The sequence below is a fragment of the Engraulis encrasicolus genome, chromosome 7, assembly GCF_034702125.1.
Source record: "Engraulis encrasicolus isolate BLACKSEA-1 chromosome 7, IST_EnEncr_1.0, whole genome shotgun sequence".
Lineage (NCBI taxonomy): Eukaryota > Metazoa > Chordata > Actinopteri > Clupeiformes > Engraulidae > Engraulis > Engraulis encrasicolus.
Genome location: NC_085863.1, coordinates 25,669,378 through 25,679,377, shown reverse-complemented (window position 1 = coordinate 25,679,377; position 10,000 = coordinate 25,669,378). Strand labels below are relative to the sequence as shown.

The 10,000-nt window shown below is 48.3% G+C and overlaps 2 protein-coding genes across 2 annotated transcripts in view; one reads left to right on the top strand and one right to left on the bottom strand.

The window, feature by feature from the left end:
- The window catches only part of pcxa (pyruvate carboxylase a), a 300,166-nt gene that overhangs the window by 97,943 nt on the left and 192,223 nt on the right, over nt 1–10,000 (bottom strand). The gene's annotated exons all lie outside the window — the stretch shown is intronic.
- The window catches only part of lrfn4a (leucine rich repeat and fibronectin type III domain containing 4a), a 25,479-nt gene continuing 23,138 nt past the window's right edge, over nt 7,660–10,000 (top strand). The window contains exon 1 of the mRNA XM_063203135.1: nt 7,660–7,735. The gene's annotated coding sequence lies outside the window, so the exon portion shown is untranslated. The remainder of the gene's footprint in view (nt 7,736–10,000) is intronic.

Sequence of the window (10,000 nt, the reverse complement as noted above, 5' to 3'; positions counted from 1 at the left end):
CTCTCTCTCTTCCTGCTCCTCTCTCTCTCTCTCTCTCTGTTCGCTGGGCTGAGAACACAGAGAGCTGTACACAGGCAGCGGCAGCAGCAGAGAGGGGAGTGAGATGTGAAACCTCTCTCTCTCCCTCCTTTCTCGCTCTCTCGTCCGCTCACTCGGCTCTCGTTCTCGCCCCCCCACCCCTCCCTCTCCTCTTTCCCTTTCTCTCTCCCACCCTCTTTCTCTCTCTCCCTCCCTCCCTCACTCACTCTCTCTCTCTCTCCCTCCCTCCCTTTCTTTTCAATCAGTCACACACGCGCACACACAGACACAGGCACGCAGAAACACACACACACACACACACACACACACACACACAGCGAGGCAGAGCAGAGCAGGGCAGAGCAGAGCAGAGCGGGAGTCTGTGCGTGTGGAGAGCTGGAGACCAGAGAAGGCTGGGAGAAACAGAAGCCATCGGCAGAGGAACGAGGTACGGTAAGCCATCGCTGCTTTATGCGCGAGCAATCTAGCCTGGCGTGGTGCAAGTCTTGGTGTCTGTGTTGGTGTTTGTTTGTGGGGGTGTTTAAATGTGCGTTTGAGTCCATTTGAGTGTATGGAGGTGAGCATACGTCGGTGCATTCTTTTTGTGCCCGTGTAGCAGGATGCTAGTTGGAGAGAGAGAGAAGAGAGGTTTGAGAAATGGATCGAGTGAATTGTGTCTGTGTGTGAGACTGCGCGCGCGCGTGTGTGTGTGTGTGTGTGCGTGTCTGTAGTCTGCACGAGAGATAAAGAGGTGTTTGTGCGTGTGTGTGTGTGTGTGTGTGTTGGGGAGGGGGGGGGGTGCATGTAAATAACTGCAAACAGGATAAATGAGTTGAAATGAGACACTTCCCATGGTAAGAAAAGTAAAGATGGAATGATGAAGGCTAGAAGGGAGGGAATAGGGAACAGGGAAAGGAGGAGTAGAGGAGGAGGAGAGGTTAGACTAGGAATGAATATGCAGAGAGTAAAGAGGAAGAGAAAAAAGGGAGAGGTGCGACTAAGACTGCTGAAGGAGAGAAGAGAAGAGAAGAGACGAGAAGGGAGGGAGCTGAGCGGAGCAGAGAGGAGGGAGAGAGGAAAAACAGAGGCAGTGGATACTGCACCACTGTCGACCGCCACAACCATCATCACACCACAGCATCACGGCACGGCACAGAACCGCACCACAGCACAGCACAGCATGCCACGGCACGGCACACTGAAGCACCACATCGTATCACAGCACAGCAGTACACCACAACACACACACGCACACACACACACACACACACACACACACACACACACACACACACACACACACACACACACACACACACACACACACGCACACACACACACACACACAACAGCAGAGCACCACAGCAACACAGTACAGCACACTCACGGCACCCTCACAACATGTCATGGCACAACAGCGCACCACGACAGATTACAGTGGTACGGCAACACCTTCAAGGCACGGCACACCACACACCACACACCACACACCACACCCCAGAACAGCACAACACAACACAGGAGGCGCAGGAGTTGCAGGGGGCGGGAGAAGGTAGGGTGAGCAGGGGCAACAAAAACACCAGCAGGAGCAGTGCAAGACGGAGCAGAAAGAGAAATACGAGTAGCATTTGGAGTAAAAGGAGCCGTAAGAGATGGAGGGAGACCAGGACTCAGGCAGATCAGGAAACGCACAATAAAGCACACACTATAAGATGTAGCTGTGAGAGGGGTGGCATGTCATGGGTTAGCGGTTAGGACGTTAGACTTGTAGCCCAAAGGTTGCTGGTTCGACTCCCGACCCGCCAGGTTGGTGGGGGGGAGTAATTAACAAGTGCTCTCCCCCATCCTCCTCCATGACTGAGGTACCCTGAGCATGGTACCATCCCGCCTCACTGCTCCCTTGGGGCGGCACTGGGGGATGCCCCCTTGCATGGGTGAGGCATAAATGCAATTTCGTTGTGTGTGTGTGGGAGTTAGAGTTTCCAAGTTGGGCTTTCACTTTCACTTAAAAATCTGTGGTTCACAGCAGCAGAAGAGAGAAGGATGAGGAGATGATGGGGCAAAGAGGAACAGGAGGAATAGGAGTGAAGATCAGCAGTAGTTTACAGCAGAGAGGATAGAAGGAGAAAGGGATGAGTTGATGTGAAAGAAAAGGAGTAAGCAAGGAACAGGGGCAATGACATCAGTGAAAATCAGGAGGAGAAGCAAGAGCACGAGGAAAAATAACATGGAAGCAGGAAGAATGGGAGCAGGAGGAGGTGCAGACAGGAGTAGGAGTGGCGACAGTAGACCAGGATGAAGAATGGAGACAGGTGCAGGAGGCGAGGAGGTGCAATGGGAAGGAGAAATATAAACACACAGGAACACTAACAGTAGAAATAAGATGAGTGAGTTGATGTAGTGCAGTGTTCTCAAGTTTGTCAGACCGAGCAACAGAACATCTCTCCCTTCTAAAAAAAACCCCACCAAGGATCACCCCCTCAAATGTGAGGCTAAAAGGGCTATTATAAAGGCATCACAGCCCTAACTGGGAATGGCATAGATACAATTGCATTACGTTTGTACACATTGTGCACACAATACATGGACAAATACTGTTTGAGCATGGCTGTTTGTAAGATTAATTTGGATGTCTTGTGGACCATGCAGCAAGAGGGAGAGGTGATTAGCAGAAAGAGAAAAAATACTGGTCGAGGGTCCGAGAAGAGGATTAGAATTGGGAGAGGCCAAATGTAAAATAAGGAAAAGGAAGAAAAAGTCTTGGGAGCAGAAGCTTCAGAAAAAAGGTGGAGAATGAAGAGTAGATGTGAGCTGGAAGAACACAAGCAAGAGAAAACTAGAGGCAAGAGGAAGAAGGGAGAGGAGTATCGTTAGCAGCAGCACTAACAGCAACAGCAGGAGGCAGAACAGCAGGAGGTGGAGTAGAAAAAAAGAGAGAAATATGAGTAGTATATGCAGCAAAATGATGAGGAGCAGTTGAATGAGGAAGAACGCCAGGAGCAGGTGAATGAGAAACAACATATGGAAGGCTAAAGATGAGTATTAATAAGGGGCATGGAGGAGATGAGTGGCAATCGGAGGAGAACATGTAGTGTTATTAGAGCCACAAAGAAAGAAGACTGGCAATATCAGCAGGAGGGAGAACGGTATTAGAGGCAGGTGAATAAGGAGCAACATCTGCTGTGGAGGTCTTCTGGTGAGTACAATTAAGGGCATGGAGGAAAAGAGTGTCTATAGGAGCAGAAGTACAGGGAGTAACAGGAGGATGTGGAGGAGGAGAGGAGGGTAATATTAAAGGTACTGTACAAGGAAGAAAAGTGTGATATCGTCAAGAGGGAGAATGGTATCAGGACAAGGTGAATCAGAAGCATTGAAGCGGAGAAGCAGATCTGAGGCGGAAGGAGAAAAATGAGTATTGTTAAAGGCATGGAGGAGAGGAGGAGGAGGAGGAGGAGGAGGAGGAGTGGCAGTAGGAACAGGATGAAGAGGAGAAACAGGAGAAGGTAGAAGGAGGAAGAGATATGGCAGCAGGAGGGACAACACTTTTAGCAGGAGGTCTGTGAGGAACAACATCTGAGGTGGAAGTACAAAGATGAATATTAGCGAGAGCACAGGAGGAAAAGGAGTCACAGGGGGAGGTGGAAGGAGAGCCATGGGTACTATTAAAGGCACACGGAAGAGGAGTGGCCATATCAGCAGGAGGGAGAACAGTATTAGGAGCAGGTGAATGAATGGTATAACATCTTTCATGGAAGTCTACAGATGAGTATAATTAAAGGCATGGAGAAACGAGGGCTAGAAGGTAAGAACAGGAGGCAGGGGTGAGGAGGCGGAAGGAGAGAGATTGGTATTATTTAAAGCCGCAAGGAAGAGGAGTGGCAATATCAGCAGGAGGCAGAACAGCATGAGTAGGAGCAGCAGAAGTAATATCTGAGGCACAAGAATAAAGATGTGTATTGCTGAAGGCAATGACAGGAAGGAGTGGCTAACAGCAGCAGGAGTAAAAACGGTAACACTTTACTTGACGCCAGCGGCATGTCATTACACCGGCGTCAAGTAAAGGGTTACCATAAAAACATTGGCAATGATTGGAGCACAAGAGACGGGAGGAGGTGAGAACGGAAGGGGGTGAGTAGAAGGAGGAGATGGAAGCAGAGTGATCGATATTACCAGAGACACTGGAAAAGGTAGAGACAAATCACTTTTCTGGGATCCATGTGATGTCAGGTGAACGCCCCTTTTTATGAGGCGACCTTCGCTTAGGAGACCTTTAGGAGACTTTAGGTTGAGAATAAATGGAGTCCCCTTCGCGTTGTACTGTAGATGACGGTAACGCACATCTTATGCAAGTCGCCAGCGACCGCCACAGGAAGATAAGAAGAGGGAGGAGACAACACCCCCTTAGGAGACAGAACTTGAGCAAACTCCTTTGCATTGAGCAGGCGGGTTTTGATTTATGTTACTCTACAACAAGATGTTTGGCATCATAAAGCCACAAGGAAGGAGGATAAAGATGTGTATTTTTTGAAGGCAGCAGAAGGAAGGCGTGCCAATAGCAGCAGGCGGAGTACAGTAAGCAGTGGCACTAGTAGCAGGAGGGGCAACAGGCTTACAGGCAGCAGTGAGGAGGAGGAGGAGCACCTTGGTGTCCTGAGGGGAGGAAGCGAGGAGAAAAGGAGGTGAGGAAGGGAAAGTAGAGGGAGGGAAGGAGGTGAAGAGAGAAAGGTGCTAACAGGATTACGTGGTTGATTGAGCCACTTCAGAGGGCAGCTCCCCTACAGACAAGTCAGCTCCACACTGGGCCATCAAGCTTGCAGTGAGAGCCACTGATTTGGTGCCATGTTTCCCTGAATATACTGTGATTGCTCTCCTTGCAATGTCTGGGCAATCTCCATTCACTTTCCACACATTATTTAACATCTTGGATATTACATTACATTACATTTGGCATTTGATGCTTTTTTAACCAAAGGATGTCTCATGGAAGTATGTACAGAGTGGTATTAAGTAGAAGTACCTACAATCCATCAATCAATCAATCAATCAAATCAAAATTACTTATATATATATTATCATACATTCTTGTCATTCAATGTGCTGAAGATTAACATACTACTAGTGTTGTAATTACATCTGTAAGAGCACTTCTACTTCATTCAAGTCTGGATATGCGCATGGCAGGGGGGGTAAATAAGTGGATCTTATTTGAATAGCCAAACCAGGTCATGACTAGCACACAGAGCCAGGGATGGTGCCATGCATAAGCAGACAAAGCCGTCGCCTAGGGTGCCAAAAGGGTGCATGTCATTACACCGGCGTCAAGTAAAGTGTTACTGTAAAAACATTGGCAATGATTGGAGCACAAGAGACGGGAGGAGGTGAGAACGGAAGGGGGTGAGTAGAAGGAGGAGTGGAAGCAGAGTGATCGATATTACCAGAGACACTGGAAAAGGTAGAGACAAATCACTTTTCTGGGATCCATGTGATGTCAGGTGAACGCCCCTTTTTATGAGGCGACCTTCGCTTAGGAGACCTTTAGGAGACTTTAGGTTGAGAATAAATGTGCCAAATGTGCCAAAAGTGCCAAAACATCTTGGGGGAGCCAGGAATGCCCGAAAGTCCCACAGAATTAGATCATCAAGTAGAAGAAAACATTAAACTTGACAATCATTGACGATGATTATTCATGGGCACTCAGTATAGGTCTATGCACTAGATCAGCTGTGGGCGATCAGCTATACAACACTAGTGTCTACAGATGGCAACTTCTGAATGCACAAATAGAAAAACAAAGCGGGTGCTCCCCTAGGGCAGCAAACTCCAGTCGACCCTTCACGTAGCAACTCTAGTATGCGTTCACAATCACTTGCTTATGCAGCTCACTGTGTGCACTGATGTGTGTTTTTAGGTGATGCAACAGACCCGATGGAGTGCACTGTGTAGTGTGCAGTGCACAAGTGGGTAAATTCTAGAATCTAGTCTCTCAGCTGATTTTTATTTCAGCTCAACCGTAGTATGGCAAAGAGGTATGCAGATTTCATTTGAGAAAAGCATGTGCGCCACAAGGCAATTTCTCTCTCTGTTAGACACACGCACACAGTCACACACACACAGTCACACACACACAGTCACACACACACACACAGTCACACACACACACACACACACACACACACACACACACACACACACACACACACACACACACACACTGGCAGCTCCAGTGGTGGGGACCAGGAGCAGATGCCTGAAACACACTAATTGAGATCCCCTCCCTCCTCTCACTCATCAGCATGGAGCAAGAAACGCATAGATGAGAGGAGATGCCATCGCTCAAGACACACGCACGCACACACAGAGCGCTGATTCAGCCCTTTCTTTGCACAGTTGGGATGCTACACACTCTGTAGACAAATTACTAATGCTCTTCAACTAATGACTTTTCCTGTTCTATGCCCCCCCCCCCCCATCCCCACCCCCCATCTCCTCCTCCTCCTCTCCTGATTGGCTGTCGTGATTCAGAGGATTCCGTAGGAGGACTACAGATGACTGCTGGCATTCGGCAGGATTGGCAGTCATGCACGGTGCACCAGCCACAGCTGGTAAAGGGATTCATCCAAGGACCGGCTAGCAACACATGACGATATCATAACAACATCGGACACACTTTGGGCACACAGGATGATGTGCAGGTTACTGCACATGTGTGTGTAACATTCAAACGTTTAAAATTAAATCAACAAGCAAAATATACTCTTATATGCAGTAGCACTGTACATAAAGCCTACACCAGATAGTGAAGCTCTCCCATCTCTCCCTCTCTCACTCTTCGCTCACTCTCTCCCTCTTCTCTCACTCTCTTACTCTCTCGCTCTCACTCACACTGTCAAGGTTTTGATACCTGCTGCTGCTTTGGCAATAGGCTAAAGGGTCACTTCCTGCCCAAACTGAGCATGCTCAGAGAGTCAGAGCTAGACATCGAAGCCCTCTGCTATACCGCGGCCCATCAGGTGATCCCATCTTCACCCACCATTGTTCTGCACAGTAGTACATGGAAATAATAGCCAATCAGGAAAAAGAAGCTACATAGCAATAACCAATAAGGATTCAGTACCTACATGGAACTACACCAATCAGGAGGGAGCAACTACATGGATGAAACCAATAAGGATTGCGCATGGAAACATGGACACACCCAATAAGGAGTGATCAATTACTGCACATTGAAACCTAAAATAAAGATATCTAACCTAATCTACCATAGCAACCAATCAGAATAAATCAACGACCTAATTACCAAATCGGCATGGACCAACAACATGGAAACAACCAATGAGGCAAGAGTAACTGGTAGAAACAAGATGGAGACAACCAATTAAGGCAAGCCTGAAAGCTGCACTGAAGTAAAAACCAAAAGAGGAAAAAAAACACAGGATAGGAAAAAAACAACAAGCCAGTGTTGTTCCAGGCTTCTTCAAAAGCAGCTGGGAGGAGCAGCTGTCTCTGTCCTCTGTCTCAGTGTCCTCTGTGTCTTTTTGTGGATTTGTCATCGTCACGGTAACCCGATGGGACATTAGCGGATGGTGCGGGGTGTCCAGACCTGCGACTGTCGGGGGGGCGAGGGAGCGCGATACACTCTGGCTCTTCACAGCGGACGCACACCTCCAAGCTCTACCATGACCACCGTGGCCACCGGAAACAACAACTGTCACCTCAGGTACTGCGCACAAGGACTACACACGCACGCAAACACGCAGACAAATACACACACACGAATACACGCACACACGCACACAGACAAGCACACACGCACGCAAATACACATACACAAATACATGCACACACGCACGCACACAGGCAAGCATGCACGCAAATACACACACACGAAAACACACACACACCACCACCATGTACATACATACACTTCTTTATCAAATCTCCCCAACACAATACACACACACAAATGTGCACACAGATAAATTCACGCAAAGAAAATGCACCAACCACTTCTGATGCTGTGCAGGGACTACAGAGACACACAAGAAGGAGCGCCAGCTACTAGAGGTACTCAGGTGTAACGCACACACAGGCAGCCACACAGGCAAAGGCAACAACATCCAGCCACTTCACAAAGGCTTTCCCAAGAGCGCACACATTCCCTTCAGCCCCCTCAATACTTTCTTTCTCTCCCTTTCCATCACGTATGCATACACACACACACACAAAACATTCCTTTCTCTCCCTTTCAATCACGTATGCATACACACACACACACACACACACTCACACACACTCAAAACACAAAGAGATTGAAATGATGGTCCCTTCACAACGACAACCAACCAACCAACCAAAAAAAAAAATAGATATGCAAATCATCGTTTCCGCACAGTTGGAGATAAACACCAGGCACACATCCACGCACCCACCCACACGCACGCACGCACGCACGCACCCATGGAAGCTTCATCGGTAGAGTAAACTACATGCTGAAGACTGCCAAGATTCCCAAGGCTCCTCCACTACAGTATGTTGCTGTGACCAGTGACGCCAGAGATTCTTTAAGTATATAGAGATATGCCAACATAATAGGTTTCTATGGGCACCTAACGCGACCAGGTTCCGGTCTGCCTAAAGGGGCGTGTCATAATGCTCCTACAATGAATAGAACAGTCCTTAGGTCTGCCTAGGTCTGCCTAAGGGGGGCAATAATAGAACCCGGAAACAATGGGCCAATGGAACCTCTCTCTCTCTACTCTCTCTGGTGACGCTGACAGGCCCCTACCTCAATACCTATAATGTAATGGGGTTTCAATTCTAGGACCTTCCATTCTCTGGGCCCGGGACAACTGACCACTTTGTCCCCTCCCCCTGTCGACGATCCTGGTTGTGACGGTGTGTAGCACCATGCTCTGCCACACAACCACACAACCACCCTGCTGATGCGGTGTACCGTAGCCACCCTACCACACCTTTCACAACACTCCTTAGACGGGTCCCGTCTGCATAGACATGACAGCTGATACACTAAGTCGAAGCCACCTCTCCCTCTCAATTTCCCCCATTGTAACCCAAAACTCGCGGCGTGTTACAATTCCCCAACTATTTTCCAAAATAGCCGGCCTTTTTTTTGCAGGGCTTTTTTGCCTTTATGTGATAGGACAGCTGTAGATGGTGACAGGAAGCAAGTGGGAGAGAGAGAGAGAGACGGGGAAAGATTGGCAAATGACACGGGTCGGAAGCGAACTCGGGTCGCCGGCGTAGTAACCCAGTGCCCTACTGCTAGGCCACGGCAGGGCCCGAAGTAGCCAGTCTGGCCAAAGAGCCTGAGTGCCAGCAGCTGAAACCCCTGTTGCCAAACACAAGTGAATAAGCACGTAGTAAAACACGACACTCCAGGTGTCCTGCTCATGTTGAATTGTTCACATAAAAATAGAAGCGATTTACATAATGTCTCCTTTGAAGATAGAACAAAACAGACAAAAGATTGAGAGAAAATACAATGGTGATGAATGTATGTGTGTGTGTGTGTGTGTGTGTGTGTGTGTGTGTGTGTGTGTGTGTGTGTGTGTGTATGTATGCGTGTGTGTGTAATGTATATGAACGCATGTATGTGTCTTACACATGAGTGTGTCTCACTGTGTGTGTGTGTGTGTGTGTGTGTGTGTGTGTGTGTGTGTGTGTGTGTGTGTGTGTGTGTGTGTGTGTGTGTGTGTGTGTGTGTGTGTGTGTGTGTGTGTGTGTGTGTGTGTGTGTGTGTGTGTGTGTGTGTGTGTGTGTGAGAGAGAGAGAGTCTGTGAGTCTGTGCACGTGTATGTATGCATGCATGTAAACTAAATACATACAGTATTTACATACATGCATGTGTTCGAATACGTACGCCCACCCGTAGTCTTGGACTACGGCGTTTGCCGTTTCTTATTCTCCATGAGCTTGCAGTTTGTTTGCGGCAGGCAGGCAGCAGACGGTAATGAGTGCTAAA